Below are 20,005 nucleotides of genomic sequence, written 5' to 3' on the forward strand. Positions count from 1 at the left end.
ATGACCATCTTGATTTACCTCCTCTACTTTTTCCAGCTCTGATATGTTCTTTTGGAGATGCAGTGACCAGAACTGTACACAGTATTCCAAAGAAGGCCACATCATACATCTGTGCAGGGGTTTTACAAGATCAGCCATTTTATTCTCAGTTACTTTCCTAATAATCGTTAGCATAGAGTTTTCCTTTTTCCATCACTGCAGTATTCTAGGTTGGCACGCATTGAACTATCCACTATGACTCCAAGATCTTTTTCCCCCTCTGTCCCAGCAAGTTTAGATCTCATTAGTCTATACTTGAAGTTGGGATTTTTTGTCCCAATGTACATTACCTTATACTGAACTTAATTTGCCACATTGAAGCTCACTCACTCAGTTTGTGTAGGTAATCTTGGTTCACATTTTGGTGGAGAACATCTGATTTTGCAGCCAGTCTTGGTTTTCACCATCCTAAACAATTTTATGTCATCTGCAAACTTGGCCACTACACTCGTAATTATAAATTATTTATCAATAAATTAAATATTACAGGTCTCAATACTTTGTGAAACCCTACTGTTTACTTCTCTCAGTTGTGGAAACTGCACTGATTTTGACTCTTTGCTTCCTGTCATTTAACCAGTTTTGAATTCATAAGAGAACCCAGCCTCTTATCCCATGACCACTAAGTTTACACAGGAGTCACTAGTGAGTTACTTTGTCAAAAGATTTTCAAAAGTCCAGGTATATAATGTCTACCAGATCACTACTATCTACATGTTTGTTCACTTTCTCAAAGAACTCTAAAAGTTTGGTGACTGAGGACTTCCTTTAGCAGAAACCATGCTGATTTTCCCTTGGCAAGCTTTGCCCTTCTGACACATTCTGTATAGTGGTGGCCGGGCCAGGCTGCCACTGGTTCTTTGTGGTGGAGGAAGTTTGCCCTACCACTTCCTGTGTCCCCATGGAGGACTGTTGTCACTGGTGCACCCTGTTCACCCTGAATTTCTGCCTCCACAGTCAAGGGAACGTGGTAGCAATACTGCGTTCCTAAGCAGAAAAAAATGTCCCAGGCAGCTTGGCTGCATGGTGCAGCACTGGGGAGCCAGCCCAAGGTGGACGGAGAAGCTGAGCCTGGAAGGCCTGACTTTTCCCTGCCAGACAGACCTTGGTCAACATAGGCCTGATAGTGCAAGCATCAGGGAAGAGAATGCCAGAAGAATCTGTGTACCTTTGCCATGGGGCAAATGAGGGGCTGATTCAGGCCAGTCCCAGGCCAGGGCCAGGCCGGCGCCAACATCATATTGAAGCAGGGATTAACCCCACTGTCAGATGGGCGCCAGCCCAGCCTTTTCCCCTCATGCAGAAAAGGTCTCTGTGTGCCTAACAATGCTAACTTTGATTACAATTTCTACTCTTCCCGTGAAGAGTCTAGCCCTCCCTTTAAGTAATCCCAGATTGTTTGCACCAAATCCTACTGAATGCTGTAGAAATAGCACCCAAGGAAAGGGATCTTAGTAGACAATAGAAAGCTTCTGGAATTGATCAGAATGTGAAAACATAAGCAGAAAGCATGAGCAAACATTTCATCCCTGTAGGAGTCCTTTGCTCTCCTGCAGCTGTTGTGTCAGCCTCTCACAGTAACAGATACTTAAAACAACATAATAGGCACTTTCTTACATATAAGCCATTTGCAGCATCTGGAATAGTAGGGTGGGCACATTACAGTAAATCATTCTTACAAAGAAATGTTGCAAAAACAATGAAAACCACATAGAAAAACATTTCTAAAAACCCATCCAGACATGTGGTTGTCTATTTTGCTTCTTCGTTTTTGGTTCATGTTTTGGGGGAGATTTCAAGTGAATCCATGAGACTCAGCTTGCCGGCATACCCGGCATGTACTCTCTCAATCCTACAAACTGAAGGAGGTTTCTGACAAACTGTGAATATAATTAGACATGGAATACTTCTAACAGCTGGAAGGATTTCACACTTAGGGCCTAATTTACAAAACTTTGGATTTGGCACTGTTTCAGCACTAGTCCTGAAAGTCATAATTTCTCTGACATATTTTTGGCAGGGGAAATTATTTATGTACGTACATATATCATTTTAAAAGGGGGAAAAGTATCCTGCTTGTACCTGGTTAGTGATAAATGAGCAACTTCAGAAGCAATGTCAGAAGTAAATAATGACCCTGGAAGGGCTCATGTTCAAAATGTAAGCTAATTTTTCTTCTTGTTTAGAAAAGGCCTATGCTAGATTTCCACGTTAACAAAAATACCTAAGACATGCTTTAATCAAGTCAATTTGTGTGAGATTTACAAGAAAAATACATTAGTGAGGTGCCAGCATGCCAAGTGTAGCTGCTACAAAGTTGGCTGTATCAATTTGGCAACTTCTGTGTTCTTTTTTCCCCCTCTGCGAAGGTTTCTATTAAGATTTGGTACAAAGTAAGAACAGTTTCACATTGTTACTCACAGGCTTGTGTGTCCCTCACCCAGCCACAGAGAACTTATCTGAGGGCAATTTCTGTCCCAAACAGAAATTATGTTTTATGGCAGCAGTCAGTTGACGGGTAAGGTCAAATATCCAACTGTATCGGGTCTCATTGCAGTTACTGGGCAGCAGGAAGGGTTGGTAATCACCCAGTAGGAGACAGGGGGGGGGGAGACATGGGGGGGTACAATCATGGCACTTTAGGATGCTAGGATTTAGGAGTCCACTGAATCCTAAAGCAATGTGAGACTTCCAAGTTCACCCTGAAATGACATCACACTGCCAATTTAGTGGCAATATTTCCCTTATTTTCCCCCTACGCACACCAGCCTAACAAGCAGGGGGCAGGGAGGATTGGGGGGGGGGGTGGCTGGCAGGAAACTTCACACTATAGCAAAAGTCCTGGCATTATGGGTAGGAGCACTGTTGACTCCAGATATTTATCAAAGGAACACCATCTTGCAGCTAGCAACTGATCATTCTTATCACATTATTTATTATTATTATTTATACAAAGAATATTTTACCTGTCTTTCTCCAGAACTGTGCTGAATGTTAATTACCATTATATCATATTGGTGGTCAAAGCTGGGTTTATGAATAAAATACAAGTAGGGACCCAAATTATTGTTTTTGTCTTTTTTATTATTATTCATTAGAGACAAAAAGACATACACTGTTTATGTAGGCATAGAAGAGTTCATGATCTAATCCTATAGACTGCCTTTAGCAGCACAACAGAAACAGTAAATCTAGGAAATAACTGGATCCTATGCCAGGCAAGTAAGAGTGTATGCACAAATGTGAGCTAACACATGGCTATAATGTGACCATTACTCTGATTTGGTATTGGTATGTATTTTGTATACAGTTTACCTATGGAACAATTTTTTTTTTGAGGATCTTAAAATGCCATTACAATTACCTTTCATTTTGCCACAAACCTTTCATTTTGACACAAATATGTAGCAGAGGAAGACTGGGTTTTATTGGAGCAAGAGTTACTATAGAAGAAAATAGAAGTGAATAAAGTAGAAAAAATGAGGCAGAATCACTGTAGCATGAAAAGGCTTAGCACATTTGATCCGGCATCTATTCACTGACATCACAATATGGACTTTGAGCCAAAACAACAGGAGGATGAAGGGGGAGAGGAGAGAGTGTAATCCTGCCCTCCATATCTAGTGAAGGTACTGATTGATCCTTATTTGTTTCTCTGATCAAATGGAAATGATTAATTGGTCAGGTAAATGCTTTGGTTGTAAAAATGAACCAGCTTGAATAATCATTTTGTTCTGTACAATGTCCAGCTTTGTAAAATTAATTTACCCCAATATAAATAATACGATGGAGTATCTAAGAACTTTTTAATGATGGGGGTGAGCTAAGTATTAATGGTGTTATGAATTTAGAACTCAATTTAGTCAAAGTTAGGCATTTTAGTTGTCTTAAATGGCAAATAGTTATACTTAATTATATATTAAGCTCAATTGGGCATAATAGCACTTAATTTTAACTGGATCATGCCCCTATTTTGTAATGCTTCTGGAGTTACATAGTGCCTGGACTTCATAATGGGATCCCAAGTCTCCCATTACAGTTTTCTTCCTTGGAGTTTTGCCAAGGCCAGCTGGCTCTGAGGAGAAGTTTTTTTGGCAATGTGGTACTAAATGAACAATTCTGACAGTACTAAGTTCATCACTACTGCTAAGAATCTTAACAGACAGACAACTCATAACAGGAGTTGTGCTTTGTGCTGCTCCAGATTCCTGGTTGAGTTCAGACATATCATCTGCCAAGGTCTATGCCAGGTAGTGCCTCTTAGCTGCTGTTTTGCATTAAAAGTCACATGGAAAAAAATCCCATCAAATATCACCCATGTATAGGAATAGCCATAGCTAAGGCTGTCCTTTTTAGTCTGCACTAAAAAGATCTGCATTTTATCCCATAGTGAGTTAAATGAAATGCCGAGAAAAGCTGAACTGTATCACCTGTGAGCTACATGCAAATAGAATAATTTCATTCAAACATATTTGCATAATATATTCTGATTTGGACAGTTGTGTAGAGGCTGAGGAGCTATTCTCTGAGTTTTAGAAATTCTCCAAGCTCCCTCCTCTCACTTTTGCTATTTCAGTAGGTATTCCCAAGTTTTTGAGTAGATCTTTGTAATCATAATAGCTTTTTTAAAGATTAAGAAAGCTGAGTTTCTTGCAGTGCTAAATTCTGCATTCGATATCAGATTCCTTGCTTATCTGATATATATACAAGAGCTTCATGTCTTGGTATAATCTACTGTTATTCTTTCAGCATGCACATATTCTTGGTCTTTCTGAGCCCTACACGTGTACCTCACTCTCTGTAACCATGGGTTGACTGGAGAGGGAGACATTGAGAGCATCATGTCCCATACCTACACCTGACCTGAGCAAATTATTTGCCTTGAAGGGAAAACGTAGTTGCGCCTAATAAGGACACTTGCACCATCTTGGTTTTGGGCATAAAAATTGTCCATAGCCTTTATTTTACTGGAATAAGCATGGCATAGCATGGGGATAGATCTTTCCCTCTTGCAGTCAGCTGACTGCAGCTGACTGCGAGTCAGCCAACCACAGGTCAGCCCTTGCCAGCAGGCCCCCTTTCAATGGGTTTTTCTGGCTAGCCAGCCTGGATCACTCAGAAACTAATGGCCTGCTGACCTATGGGAGCTGGCAACTAGTAAGAATCCAATGGGCATCCTCCCCTGTTGGGTTTTTAACCACCACCCAGCAATACGAGCTCTTCAATCAGCTCAGCATCCATTCAGCCCCTCACTTCAAATTGCTGCTCATTGTTGCAACCCTTGGACCAGTAAACGGTATGCAAAAGCCTTCCAAAAATACTGCAGCTAAGTAATCTGCTGACTTTCTATCTGGGTAATGCTTTAGAAGCTAAACTAAAACCACAACTTGAATAGGTGTAACTGCTAAAGATTTCAAATCTGTAGGAATCTCAATTGGCCTTCGGTCCATTGTTTAACCCTGACCCCCACCCTTTTTAGAGGAGGGTTGGCCCCCTTGAAAGGGAGTCTGTGGAAGAGCCTCTGACTTGCTGGGTTGAGGAAATGAAGGTGCCGACCACAACTGTCTATACTCCCCACCACCTTGATAACCTGAAAAAGAAGGCCATGGCACATGCCATCTACTCTCTGGCAATGGCCATACCCCCACTGTGCCCCTTGTCCTGAGCTCTCCATCACAGCACCCTGCTGTCACCAAATTGGGTAACTACCAATCTGCTTGGTTCACACAGGTTCTGTGGATTGGGGGAGGATTGACCAGGTCGTTGCTAGCCCAAGGACTGCTGAAAACATGACTGTATCTGAGTTGATGCTGGCCATGCCATTGCATTGACTGCTTGGTGCCCACTTTACCTATGCAGGCTCTCGCTGGGTGGTGCTATAGGCTGGCTGGCTATGGGCTGCCAAGCTCATCCCCTTGTTATTGTCCTCCCATCTACCCTACCTGTCATACCACAGTGCCTGTGCCACCCCACTCACAGGTGCAAGTGCCCATGATAGGCCAGGCACAGGTTGTCCGTATGGCCCTTGCATATGCAACCCCCCCAACATGTACCAGGGTAAGCACAATAATATTAGGCTTGTGAAAGGTCACTAATTTGAGGGCGCCTGACATCATCCAGCCATGCCTGTGGCTGAGGGGCCTGCTCCTGGTCACGATGAAGCCCCATAGCTTCTTCCCCACTGAAGCTGCTACGACTGCTGACTCTGCCATCCTCTGTGCCCCCCTCATTCCATAACAGGCCCTTTGTATATTCTTGGCTGTTGGTGGAATGACCCTGCGGGCTATGAAGCGGGCCGAGGCTCCTCCCTCCTCACACTTCCTGCTACGTCCTTAGTGGTGCTCCTCTCCCACAGCAGCAAACGCCCCCCTCACTGATTCTCAGGTGCTCTTCCTGGCATTGTCAGTAATGACAAAGCATGTGCTCACATAAAGCTGCCAGTCATGTAAGACTGTCCACCGAAGGTTGGTTGTGACACACACACACATCCCCCACTTCCAGGGATTAGGAAGGTAGCAACCAGATGCAATTTTTTTCCCGTGTAGTAGCACCTTATCTATGGAACGGCCTTCCTGCTGATCCACCTGTTACCATGTTTGTTGAGTTTTAGATGCCAAATATAAACTTAAAACATTCCTCCCTCTGTTATGTCTGTATGTTTTGCCCCAATCACTAATCTTACCTTCTCTTGCTCCTGGTGTTGGTTTTTTATTTTAATGCTTTAATTTTAGATTGTACTACACTGTTTTATGATATGGATGATCTCGTGTTTTTATTGCATGCAGCTGTTTGAATGCTTTTAAATGCAGGTTTTCTTTTCCATTGGCATCTGTTTCAACTATTGTTTTTGCCAGCAGCCTCAGGCAGTTATTCATAGAAAGGCCAGGATATAAATATTTTAAATAAATAGTTATCAAATAAATAAGAGCATGCCCACAAAAGAATTTCCCATGATTCTAGATAGCCAAACCTGGATCCAGTTCAGCCCAGCACAGGTCAGTTGAGGCTGGATTTGAGGACTGTAAAGAGTCACTAAATGCAGAGCAAGCTGGCATTCATTTAATGATTTTGTAAGGATGATTGTTTCAGAAGGGTCCAGTGAAAACTTCCCACCATCTGGCTGCAAGTTGGCCATATATTTATGGAATGCACATGGCATGAAAGTGGACTTGGCTTGGCTTGCCCATAACTTATTTAATCTCTATGAGAGTTCCTAATGGTATGTGCCATTATGTGTAGAAACATGACAAAACCCATGTAACTGAACTTTTATAACCTACATAATGCACCTTTTAACAGCTCAGCTCTACATATTTGGTTTGCTTTCACACCTGCAGTATCTTGTATTTCCTGGAGACTTTCATGTGACAAAAAAAGGAACAGGTGTCAGGTGGCATTTGTCTCTTAACTAAGTATTGCCAGGAGCTGGTACTTAAAGGAATTATAGCCCTATTTTAATAAACACCTGTCTGATGTTACAGAATTAGCCAACTTAGATAGTCATTCAGACCTTCTTAATGAAAAGCAATGCATGTCAGAAGACCAGAGAGTGATAATATTGGAGTGACACTAGAAATTTCAGATACAGGATCTTACATGATGTATGATGGAAGTTCCTGTCAGGTCCTGTGAGCTAGCTAAGGTCATATGCTTTTGACAGGTACCTGTCTTGTTCCCTTGATGACTCATCATTCATTTGATAAATCATGGCTGAATATTTGCTTTGTTGAAAAGCTGATTGCAAAATTGTGAGACAATACAGGTGTTAATGGTGTGATATTTGGTCTGCAATGGCCATTCAAATCATCATCTGATGCTGCAGCTATCATGAACATGCAGACATAACAAACTGAGAAAAGAAGAAGTCCATATTGTTTTTTCCTAGGTCCCCATCATGCTCAACAGCCTTACAGTCCTGAGGTGAGGAGAATCCTCAAGCTGGCATGACAGGAATCCTTACCATATTGGAATGTCCAAAGCCATATGGAACACAGTAATCTCCCACCCACTCTGGAATTGCTCCCCTCCCACTGGAATCATGGGAAATTCTGGTGTCACGACTCTCATCTTGATTGCCAGTGAAGAGGAAGATCTCAATGTGTATTATGCAAAACATTTAAAAAGAATTTATTAAAGCAGTAGCAGAACAAAGTTGTGTTGTCGGTTGCATAGCTGTAATACCCACTGGCTTCACTGAGAATTGCATGCTGCTGATGGATGTTAGGATTTTTTCCAACCCAATCTCTTAATTGTTTTCAGCTTCACCACTCGTGGCATAGCGTATGGTTTTCATTCTGTATAATACATTGGGATGTGAGGGTGAACTAAGCCTCTCAGTTTTCTCTCATTGTGAGGGGCAGACCACCTTTGGCAGTATTTTGGGAAATGGCAGTCCTGAAATCAGTTGTACTGGCTGCCAAGAAAATAGGTTTAAGACTGAGAGTCCAGATTACAATCGCCTTGACTATTGGAGAATATTTCCCACTTCAGAAATGTAATTTTTAGAGATGTGGACAGAGTGTTATGAATGAAGAGTCCACCATTATTATATCTAATATTTCTTTGAGGCCAGTTCTCAAAAGTGGTTGCTTTGTCCATTTATACAAGTCCTGTCTCTAGGTACAGATTCACACAGGTAATATAATACATGAACTTGGCATACAGGGATTCAGTCAGCATTTTGCTGGCAGCAGTTCCCATGACACTAGTACGTGGAAACATTTATGTTATTAACATATGTGAATGTCTGAGAATAGCTTCAGGGGAAGGATCATAGCAGAGGGGCAGAGAACATGTTTTGCATGCAGAAAGTGCCCAGGTTCCATCCTGGGCAGTTCCAGTTAAAGGATCTCATGTGACAGACATTCTGAATAATGTTTTCTGCCTGAGACCATGAAGGGTTACATTATTCTGCATAGATGGGCCAATAGTCTGACTCCTTGCAAAGCAGCTTCATATGCTGACCCTGAAAATATTTCTAATAGTCCCAAGTAAGTAGTTCCATGTCAGTCTATAGCAGCACTGGTACCTCAAAGACTAACAGCATTTATTCTAACATTCATTTTAGTGATTCAAGTGCATTTGCTTTACTCTGGATTCGGTAGGAATCCTCATAAACCCCCTCATCATAATTTTGTATGAAAACTTCTAGAAATTAAATTAGTGTAAAAAATCTAGAACTGCTATTGAATACAAAGCATTTTTGTTTAAAGGGTTTCTACTGTATTACTGGTTTTAATTGTTTTATACTTTGGTATTGTTTAAATATCTGCTTGGCAGAAAGGAAGAATATGCATTTTAAAGAAAAGTAAAAACAATGCTTTCTAATTGAGCACCTGAAGAAGGCACATTTCCTTGCACTTCTCCCCCTCCCCCAGTCCCTTCTGATCCCTAGAAAAGATTATTCTGGGAGTTACACAACTCATAGGGATGTAAAGAAGCATAGGATGGTGGGATGCAGAGAAGAAATGAAATTGCCTCCTCCTCTCTCTTCCACCACAGAAACCCCAGGGTTAAAAAGGAATGAGGTAGGGGAAGGAATATGCAGAAAGCCAACCTTTCTTTGGCAACTGGCTTAACACACGCCAGGGACAATAATAATAATAATAATAATAATAATAATACAAAAGGAAACAGTTTCTATTACCTATAAATTCTGTTTTTAACTGAATATTCTCCACAAAAGTAGTATTATAATTTTATTCATTTTTTTTTTGCTGTCAAATCATAGCTGACTTATGGCTACCCCTGAAAGTGGTTTCAAGGCTAGAGACATTTTGACCGTTTATGCACTGGAGGTTTCATACAGGGCTGCAGGCTGGAGTTTTAGTCGTGGCAGGTTGCCCCACCTCTTCCTGCACCCACAAGGGAGAGCATTTGGCCCAGTGCACCTCATCCACCCCCATTCTGTGCTCCTGACAGGGGAGTGGGGCAGTGAAGGTCCCAGTGCATAAACAGTCTCAGAGGCAGTTTGCCATTGCTGATATTTCTGGTGGCCTATTAAATCCATGGGTTCCATAAGATACAGACACTCAGCTCCAGTAGCCAACACCTTTTACTGGAAACAGAAAACACTGAACAACCACCATCAGAGCTGTGGCACTCATATACACATTTGTGGATCCCACCAAGATACATGATTGGCAATTAATGGAGGCCTGTGATTAGTTGTTAAGTCTCTTTACTACTTGGTTGTGACCCAGGAATTGGCATATCAGTAGCTGTGAGTGTCCTGCATAGTGCAGGGGGTTGGACTAGATGGCCCTGGAGGTCCCTTCCATCTCTATGATTCTATGATTCTAAAGCCTTAACTACAGTTTTGGATTCCAGGCTCAGCAAAAAAGCTCTTAGTCTCTGAATGTACACAGACACAACAGGTTTCCCTTACAAATGCTTGCCAGTGTCAACCTGCTTAGCTTTTGAGATCTGACAAGGTTGGCCTATCCAGGTCAGCATACCATTAAAAATAATATCATCTTTGTAATTATATCACCTAAAACTGAAGTCACATTGACCATTTTAGTAGCATCAACATATCCTAATACAGGGGTAGTCAAACTGCGGCCCTCCAGATGTCCATGGACTACAATTCCCAGGAGCCCCCTGCCAGCGTTCACTGGCAGGGGGCTCCTGGGAATTGTAGTCCATGGACATCTGGAGGGCCGCAGTTTGACTACCCCTGTCCTAATAAGATCCCATTACCTAAACTGGAAAGGAGCCATGCAGGTCATTATAAAACATGTTTTGGGTAGAATGCAGTAGCTTATGATACATAAAAGGTATAGTCTGATTAATCCTGAGATGGCTTTTCAATGACCTGAGTACTTGATCAGGATGTGAGCTGATACTTTTGGTTAAAAGTTAAACACACACACATTTATTTCAGCTCCTTGATTCTGGGAACAAATGTGTTTATTTCTTATAGCACATTATTATGGATTTTGGAGCATTGCTTCTCCTTAACTATTTAATCCATACATTCTTTGGCAATATGTAATTAATTCTGCTGAATTTGTAAAATCAATGACTTAAAGAGAAGTTGCATTTAAATTAGACATGCATTGTTTTATTTGGCCACCATTCAACATGGAATTAACCACATTTCAATGAAACCTACATTTTAAAGCATATTTAACATTGTTAGATGGTGGCATCTGTGACTTGTTAATTTGTGATTTTTTTTTGCTATATTTCTCCCAAACACCTTTGACCCATGGATGTTCCTGACACAGCTGGAATGCAAAGCAAAGCTTCTTCAAGACCAGCAATTAAGTACTAGTAACAGCAAAATGCCAATTAGGAACTAGCAAATCTGTTAGCTCTGAGGTTCAGAGAGCAAATGGCACTCTAAACAGTTAGCTGTGTGGTTTTGGAATAAATGCAGCAGCCAAGCTGGGTGTACCCAGCTTGGTGAAAGAGGGATTGCAGCTTTGTTACCAGGCTGTGAGCATTAATCCATAGCCACTAATCATGCTTGCAACACCCATTATCAGCATTCCACACCCTGGTAAGGCCACCAGCATGCAAGCATGCTTTTTCATACATGCATCTTCTAGCTGGATTTAGCCTTGTCAGTTCTCAGGCTCTTGTCTTGAGTCACAGGAATATGAGGTTGGAATATGAGGTTGGAGGGCCTCAAGACTGCAGGATGACACCTCATGACCATCATCCAGGGCTGAATCTGCACAGAGCTTTCCCCCCTGCTTTCAATCCTGCTGAATTCAGATCGATTTGAACCCAAGTCTTTATGCTTCCCCCCACCCCAATTTGAAACAGAAACCCATCTGCATGAGGGGGGCAGGTGGGTGGGAGCAGGCTGTAAAAGCAGGCTCATGGTGGCTCACAACATAAGGCAATAAAACATTGACCATAAAACCATTTAAAGCATCTAAAATTATCACAATAAAACAACGAACCCCAAAAAACCAATAAAATCAAGATGGCAGTCAAAATCCCTTTGCTGCAGCTGTAAAATTGGGAATTATAGAAAAAAGAAACAAAGGGGTAGAACAAACAGTGGGGCTTGGCCGGTCTAATACCTTGGCCTATGACCTGGGGCAAGGGGAGATACCAGATTTTTAATCCCTGGTACTCATTAGTTCTAGAAGAAAACAGGAAAAAACTGTAGATGCATTTCAATTTGCATTGAAACAGGAAATATTTTTTCATGAAAGAAGTTGAAAAGCACATGGGATACTTCAGAGTTAACTAAAACAAAATAGCATTCCCTGTCATGGGAAGAAAACCTGTGTGCCTGTCCTCCCTATGAACTGTACATTGTTTTTAAAGTCTTTTAATGGGTATTTTAATGGGGATAGGACTATTGTGGCCCGCCACAAGCCTACGGGGAGTGGTGGGAAATAAATCTAATTAATAATAATAATAATAATAATAATTATTATTATTATTATTATTATTATTATTATTATTATTATTATTATTATTATTATTATTATTATTATTATTATTATGAATGGTCAGTTATTCATTGCTGAGGAGGATGAATCATCGTTCTCCTGCCTGCTCTCCCTCTATGCACATGCCATGAAGCAGATAGAATGATGGACAAAGAGAGAGGAGGATAGGAACCCTCTGGAAGCACCTTCACAGAGAGCACGGGTGGACCCTTGAGTAGCAGGTGGGCAATGTTTAGAGGGATTTCCTTGGATATTATTTATTTGAGATGCATTTGGGAGGAAACCCCATCTCCCCTGCCCCCGCTCTCACATCAAGCAAAGTGTGAAACTCAAGGCTGCCCAGAGTGAGCCAGCAGGGATGCACCCCACTCTCTGAGACTCACTCTAGGGGGGCCAGACCAGTCTCTCCCACACCTACATTTCTGTGGCTCACTAGAGACCTGTGGCGGGGGATCAAAGACTATGGCAGGTCCTGCTGCTCCTCTGCCACATTTGTTGTCTTGTGACCCTGCTGCTGGTGGTCCTTGGAGGTGGGCTCCTGGCCAGATCCTGGCCTGCTTGAATTCTCTGGGCATTGTGGCAAGTTGAGAAGCTGTTTCTGCAGTGTTGAACTTCAGTGGTCCTGTCTTTTGCAGCCCCCCTCCCCCTCAGTGTAGTCTGGAAAACTCAGTCTCTTTCACGGTAAGAATGAGGACCAGAGGTCAGATCCTGAACAGTTGTGTATACTGAGAGAGAGAGAGAGAGAGTGATCAGTGCAAGGTCACTCAGTGAACTTCCATGGCGGAGTGGAGATTCAGATCTCAGTCTCCCAGATATGAGTCCAGCAATCTAAGCCTACATCATGCAAGCTGGATATATTCAGGATCGTCATATTATAAAATGCATTCTAACAGCACATGTTGCAAGTTCATTTTAATCATCTGATAATTATAGCAAAGTGATAACCATGGATTAAATGAGCAACAGTTGGTTCTCCCTCTACCTTTCTCAATAATAATGTTATTTTTTTAGATGTTTACTTTCCCAGTGTAAACTTAAACTCAGAGCTGGGTGTTTATATGCCTATGTAATGAATATCATGGGATATGGACGGTGTATTCTGCTTCCTTCTAATGGTCTATGACCAAAAACCTGTCAATTTCATCACCAGTTTCTGTCTTCTGTTCACAGGTGGTGGTGCTTCACCCATTAATTCAGAATAACTACTCTGGGTAACATTTAAGCCTGTTTTTCAGTCCCAAGAGCATGCATACAATTCTTCCATTACAAACCAAACATCTTTCTCATATGAAGAAATGAGGATAGCCTGTTCCTATCATGGAACTATTTCTAATGGACACCTACCATTTTTAAATGGTTAGTGGTAGATGCAAAACTCTAGTCATTTTAAAAGCAGAAATAGAGCTAGTTATCATTGCCTTTCCCTGACAGTTAACAAGATGACAAAGCAACCAGAAGATGGTTGCTGAAATTTCCTTACCATTTATTTCCAATCTATAGTAATGTTTCTGCATCTGATTTCTAAGCTTTTTGAACAGCTTTATGATCCCAGCTGCAATGGTTATTGGTAGCTTTATAGGGCCTTGCAACCCAACAGCCCCATATGTCCAGTGGCGTTTGTTGATACCATACCTCTCGTGGCCATCCTGTAGTCTTGAGGTGTGCTTATAAACCTACCAGTAAATGTACCAGCTGTACTCATAAACTTGCATTAGTGGGCTTATTTCAGATGCCTCACAAAGCACTCAAAGCAATAAATCTGTGGTCAGTTCATATATGTAATTGAAAGTATTTTAAAACTTTAAAAAGAGAAAAAAAAAGTATTTCTGATTTTTTTTCCATCTATGGACTTATGCAAAGCAAAAAGAAAAAAGAAAAAGAAGAAGAACAAGGGGAGGAGGGTTCTTTGGGGTTAAAAGCCTAGTATCTATTCATTTCCATTGCTTTATTTTGTAAAAAGGTTCCTTTCTAGTGTACGGCAACTGAAACTTTTCTACAAAACTGTAAAAACATTAATATCTGTGATGAAACCAATAACGACAATCTGTCAGCATTCAGCAATCCTGGATTTTTCACATTTTCCCAAAACCAGACTGGTCTAACACATCTTGCAATAGAGGGCCCAGTAGATGTTACTCGTGTTACTGGCTTCAACCAAAAGTCTGGTGAAAGGGCTCTGTCTTGCAGGCCCTGGTATATTCTGCAAATTCAGAATAAACAATGTGACTAAAATCAGAAGACTCATATTTACCTGCAATCCTTAAAAAGTATATGAAAGTAAATCCCTTTGAAATCAGGAGTTTCTTCAAGGTATAAAATCATAGAATCATAGAATCATAGAGTTGGAAGGGGCCATACAGGCCATCTAGTCCAACCCCCTGCTCAACGCAGGATCAGCCCAAAGCATCCTAAAGCATCCAAGAAAAGTGTGTATCCAACCGTTGCTTAACGACTGCCAATGAGGGGGAGCTCACCACCTCCTTAGGCAGCCTATTCCACTGCTGAACTACTCTGACTGTGAAATTTTTTTCCTGATATCTAGCTTATATCATTGTACTTGGAGTTTAAACCCATTACTGCATGTCCTTTCCTCTGCAGCCAATGGGAACAGCATCCTGCCCTCCTCCAAGTGACAACCTTTCAAATACTTAAAGAGGGCTATCATGTCCCCTCTCATCCTCCTTTTTCTCCAGGCTGAACATTCCCAAGTCCCTCAGTCTATCTTCATAGTGTTTGGTCCCTTGGCCCCAGATCATCTTCGTCGCTCTCCTCTGTACCCTTTCAATTTTATCTACGTCCTTCTTGAAATGAGGCCTCCAGAACTGCATACAGTACTCCAGGTGTGGTCTGACCAGTGCCGTACACCAGTGGTCCCCAACCTGCGGGCTGCGGCCCGGTGCTGGGCCGCGAAGGCCATGGCGCCGGGCCGCGGCTCCCTCTCCCCGCCCCCCCCCCGCAGTAAAAAACTTCCCAGGCCGCAAGCTTGCGGCCCGGGAAGCTTCTTACTGCGGGAGGGCGGGGAGAGGGAATCAGGGCCGGCCACACCCATGTGGGCGCGGCCCGATGCATGGGCACGGCGGCACGTGGCTGTGGCCCGCGCGGGCCGCGGGCCGCGCCCCGATGCCCTACAGGTCCCCAACCTCAGAAAGGTTGGGGACCACTGCCGTACACAATGGGACTATGACATCTTGTGATTTTGATGTTATGCCCCTGTTGATACAGCCCAAAATGGCATTTGCCTTTTTTACCACTGCACCACACTGCCTGCTCATGTTTAGTTTACAATCCACAAGTACCCCAAGGTCTCGTTCAAACACAGTGTTACCTAGAAGCGTATCCCCCATCCAGTAGGCATGCTTTTCATTTCTGGAGTATGATATCTGATGACACCCCAGTTAACTTTGCCATCATACTCTCCCTTTTTGTTCTCACTTATAACTACATCAAATCAAGTCACAACTTGTTTCTTCAGATCCGTGATACAGTATGTTTCCTCTTGACTCTGTTCCAAATATCTGAGCCAAATATCAAGACAGTCAGGGGATCAAGGCATGATCCAGGAACAGTCCAGAAGCCAAAACAGAGGTCTAGATCTCAGAGAAGTTAAGGCAGGATCTATACAAAGGTGAGTAAGCAGCCATGCACACTGAACCCATACTGACCTCCTCTTGTGAACCATTTATACTGGCCATGGCAATCCCTAAGTCTTGATTCTGGAATCAGTTCCATTAAGTGGGTCCCTGCATTCAGTCCTCATCCTTCTTCCAGTTTCCTGAGATATCAGGCCAGCAGATAAGCACCACATCTTTTCTCTTTAAATGCTTGTCTTTGTTGCTGTCTCTGTTCTAATTGTGTGAGTACTACAGGTGAACTCATTACTTGTTCTTACATTAGCACTGAGAGTTCAGAACGTCTCTTTAGAGCAGTGGTTCTCAACCTGGGGGTCGGGACCCCTTTGGGGATTGAAAGACCCTTTCACAGGGGTTGCGGCAGGGCATGCAGCTTGGCCGGTGGAGGCCGCCATCCACACAACAGCCTTGTAGGGTAGATCGAGAGAGTGTTCATCTGTCTAGAGCAGCGGAAAAGAGTGAGATTGGCATGGTGGGACAAGAAGCAGAACTGAACTGAGAACCCCCAGAAGAAAACCAATTTATATACAATCATGAACAATGGATCTTCACACCATTGGTCAGTTTCGGTTTGATTTCTTTGAAAGAACACTTGCATAATTTTATGGTTGGGGGTCACCATAACATGAGGAACTGTATTAAAGCGTTGCGGCATTAGGAAGGTTGAGAACCACTGCTCTAGAGACTGTGCTTCAGGTTGCTGGCTGGTTACATTTGGATCCAAACTTGCTGAGTGTGTCTGCAGATTCCTCATCTCCTGAGGAGTCCTCTTCTGCAGAGGGCTGACTCATGTTAGAAGGAATAATAATAATAATTGGTTTTTATATGCCACTTCTCTACCTGAAGGAGGCTCAAAGCGTTTTAATCCCCTTCCCTTTCCTCTCCCCACAACAGACACCCTGTAAGGTGGGTGTGGCTGAGAGAGCCCCGTTATTACTGCTTGGGCAGAACAGTTTTATCAGTGCTGTGGGGAGCCCAAGGTCACCCAGCTGGCTGCATGTGGGGGAGTGCAGAATCGAACCTGGCTTGCCAGATTAGAAGTCCGCACTCCTAACCACTACACCAAGCTGGGGGAAGGATGGCCAAAAAATGTAGAGGGGGAGGAATGATTTCAGTGCGAATGGTGGAATTGCCTTTGAGAGGTAGGAAAATGGCGAAAATGCCACACAACCACTATCAGAAAACATGGAGAAACAGAGACTGGAACTGAGTGATGAAGGGAGGAAAAGACAGCCTGACAGACTCACACAGTGAAAGTGTGGGGAAATACCCATGCATAAAAGGCTGTAAAAAACGGCACACTATTAATGGCTAAGTCAATAGCATTATTTTAGACCCATCTGTTTCTTGATGAGTTTGTTTAATTAATAAATCAATCATGGTTTCCATACTCAATTCCTTTATAATGCAAGCAGAAAATGCTTATAAAACAATGTATTTTATTGCCCAATGTATCCTCAAGAAAAGATCAGTTGCCATTGGCACTCGTTGCTATGAGCTTAAATTCAGGCTTTTTACATGTTCATGTGACATGTAAATTATCTTCTGAAGCACATCCAGAAATGCCAGGTGAATAGTGCATGAGATGTCATACGGGATTACTTTTTGGAAAGCAAATGTCTGCCTTAAATAGGCCAACTACAAGAACCATAAAACAATTTCAGGGGAAGTAGCTTACAGCATTAGAGCCAAGCAGAAACTTCTGAAAGTTCAAGGTACATATCGTAATCTCTGATGTCATAATTCTCTGAATGACAATAATAACATTAGTGGAGAAAACAATCAGCTGCTGTGTTTTGTCTGTGGCTTAATTGAGTATGTTTTGAAAGGTCATAAATGACTAATATTATGCTATTTAAATGAATCATATTTTGAAGAACTCACTAAGGCCATTTGGAAGACTGGGCCTATGAGGAAACTCCTTCAAGTAGTTCTAATTAAAACAAAACCATCCATCTCTTTCCACAAATGTCAGGAATGGTTCATCAAGCACTCAGGCTTGAAATGCAAGCTTACCTGAGCCATTTGACTTTCACTACTTCCTTTGGTTCCAGTCTCTGACTAGCCTCAATAAAAGGATGATTTTACTGACTGTTGGCAGACAGGCTAAAGTTTCCTGGACGTCCCTTTGACGTGCATTTTCTGCTGCCTCCCCCCCCCCCCACACACACACACTTTGGCCTGACATTACCTAAACATGTATTTACTCTGAATCTCACCTGATCGGTCTGCTGTTTCCTGAATGTTGACCCTTCCTTGATCCCACCAGAACTTACCAGACCTTCACCAATCCCTTACCAAGCTATGTTGTCCAGATCTCAACTTGGCATATTGTTACAATATATGTATGAATGAATTGATCTTGACACAAGCTGCATCATGTTTGGAGAAGTCCATTCTTTTGATCCCAGTCCTTGTAATGCACTTTTAAGTGGGGTCCAGAAAGTCTGTAAGTTATGTTCTGCTTTCAATGATGTAACCGAGAGCATGATGGAAACTAGAAGCCCCATAAAACTTGTACACTTCTTGACTTGAATGGCCTTTCTTTACCATGACTGCCAGTAAGTGATACAAGGTTCATGTGAGTGAGGGACTGACCCAGAACAGGAAGATATCTGTAAAATCTCCAATGATATCAGCCATGTGCAATATACCAGAAGAGTGTGTGGGATAACTGAAACTATAGCTCTCATGAGTCACGGTCACCTCAGAGTAGGCAACTGTTCATAACCAGACCCCTCCTCATATAAAGGGATAGTTTGTAGGCAGCATATATTCTTTAATACTGCATCAGTTATTAATTTACAGCCAACAGCCTGGCTGGAATGGACACTGGAATAGATGTCAGTTGCATTTCAAATGCTTAAACTCCCAAGTGGGTACATAAAACATGGACATCAGCCATATCCAGCACACCACTGGACAATTAGATTAGATTCTGGGAGACTGTAGGCTTTCCACCAAAAAAAAAGATGCAATAGGGTCTCCACGGAACTGCTCCTAATCTCATCAGTTTTCCAACCTCTCCTCACATCCATGGAACTCAGTAATTCCTGACATCTTGTACCACTTTGACAACTTATCATTCAGCAATCAAAAGGTCATCAAGAACATTAGCTTATTGTCTATCACCTGGAAACTCATTGTGGTTCTCCCCAGAGCACTGTCCTCACTCCAGAGTATTGTCTTCACTCTGGACAAACCTATCACAGGCCTCCTAGGTTCTTTATCAAATGCAGACAGTTTCAGCAACACATTGTTTTAGGGGCTAGCACATCAGACATAGCCTGAGATCACATTTTCCCTATAAAAATAAATTCAGCTCCAATCAGCATGTGTGTGTGCATATATGCATACGTGTGTTCCTTGGATAGCCTGCATATAGGGTCCCTTCCTTTTGTAAAGAGTGGGTTATTTTGCCGAATCCACAGACTGCCCTCTCAAGTCATGATAGTATCTATACCATCATTTTCCAAAATGCTAATTCTAAAAATCAAAAAATTCAAACTATCAGCTGTAAGGGGGTATGGGTCTCTTTAAACACTCCACAGGGAGGGAGTATTTTAAAGGATCAGGGCCACACTTGACTACAGCTGATTCAAATCATCAGCTGTAATGTGCAGGGGCAGGTCTCTTTATACACTGTATAGGGAAGCCCATCACAGCTACAGCGAATTCTAACCATCAGTTGCAGTGTGTGTGTGGTCTTTTTAAACACTTCCTTCCTTCCTTCCTTCCTTCCTTCCTTCCTTCCTTCCTTGGGAAGGAGTGTTGAAATAGAGCAGGATCCATGCCAGGGCTGGTTGGGGGAGAACATTTCAAGGAAGCGATGTCACTGACCTTTGAGCTGATTAGGGCAGCCTAGCTGGGCTGTCCCCATCAGCTGCAAGGTGAACAGTCTCTGATCCTTTTAAAGGCTCT

General features: G+C 42.4%; 1 long non-coding RNA gene across 1 annotated transcript in view; it reads right to left on the bottom strand.

The window, feature by feature from the left end:
* Window positions 1-18,222, bottom strand: part of LOC143844827 (uncharacterized) — a 48,466-nt gene extending 30,244 nt beyond the window's left edge. Inside the window, exon 1 of the long non-coding RNA XR_013234149.1 lies at window positions 18,101-18,222. This is a non-coding gene — a long non-coding RNA (uncharacterized LOC143844827). The remainder of the gene's footprint in view (window positions 1-18,100) is intronic.
* Window positions 18,223-20,005: the final 1,783 nt, after the last annotated feature.

Source organism: Paroedura picta, chromosome 1 (genome assembly GCF_049243985.1).
Source record: "Paroedura picta isolate Pp20150507F chromosome 1, Ppicta_v3.0, whole genome shotgun sequence".
Taxonomy (NCBI): Eukaryota; Metazoa; Chordata; class Lepidosauria; order Squamata; family Gekkonidae; genus Paroedura; species Paroedura picta.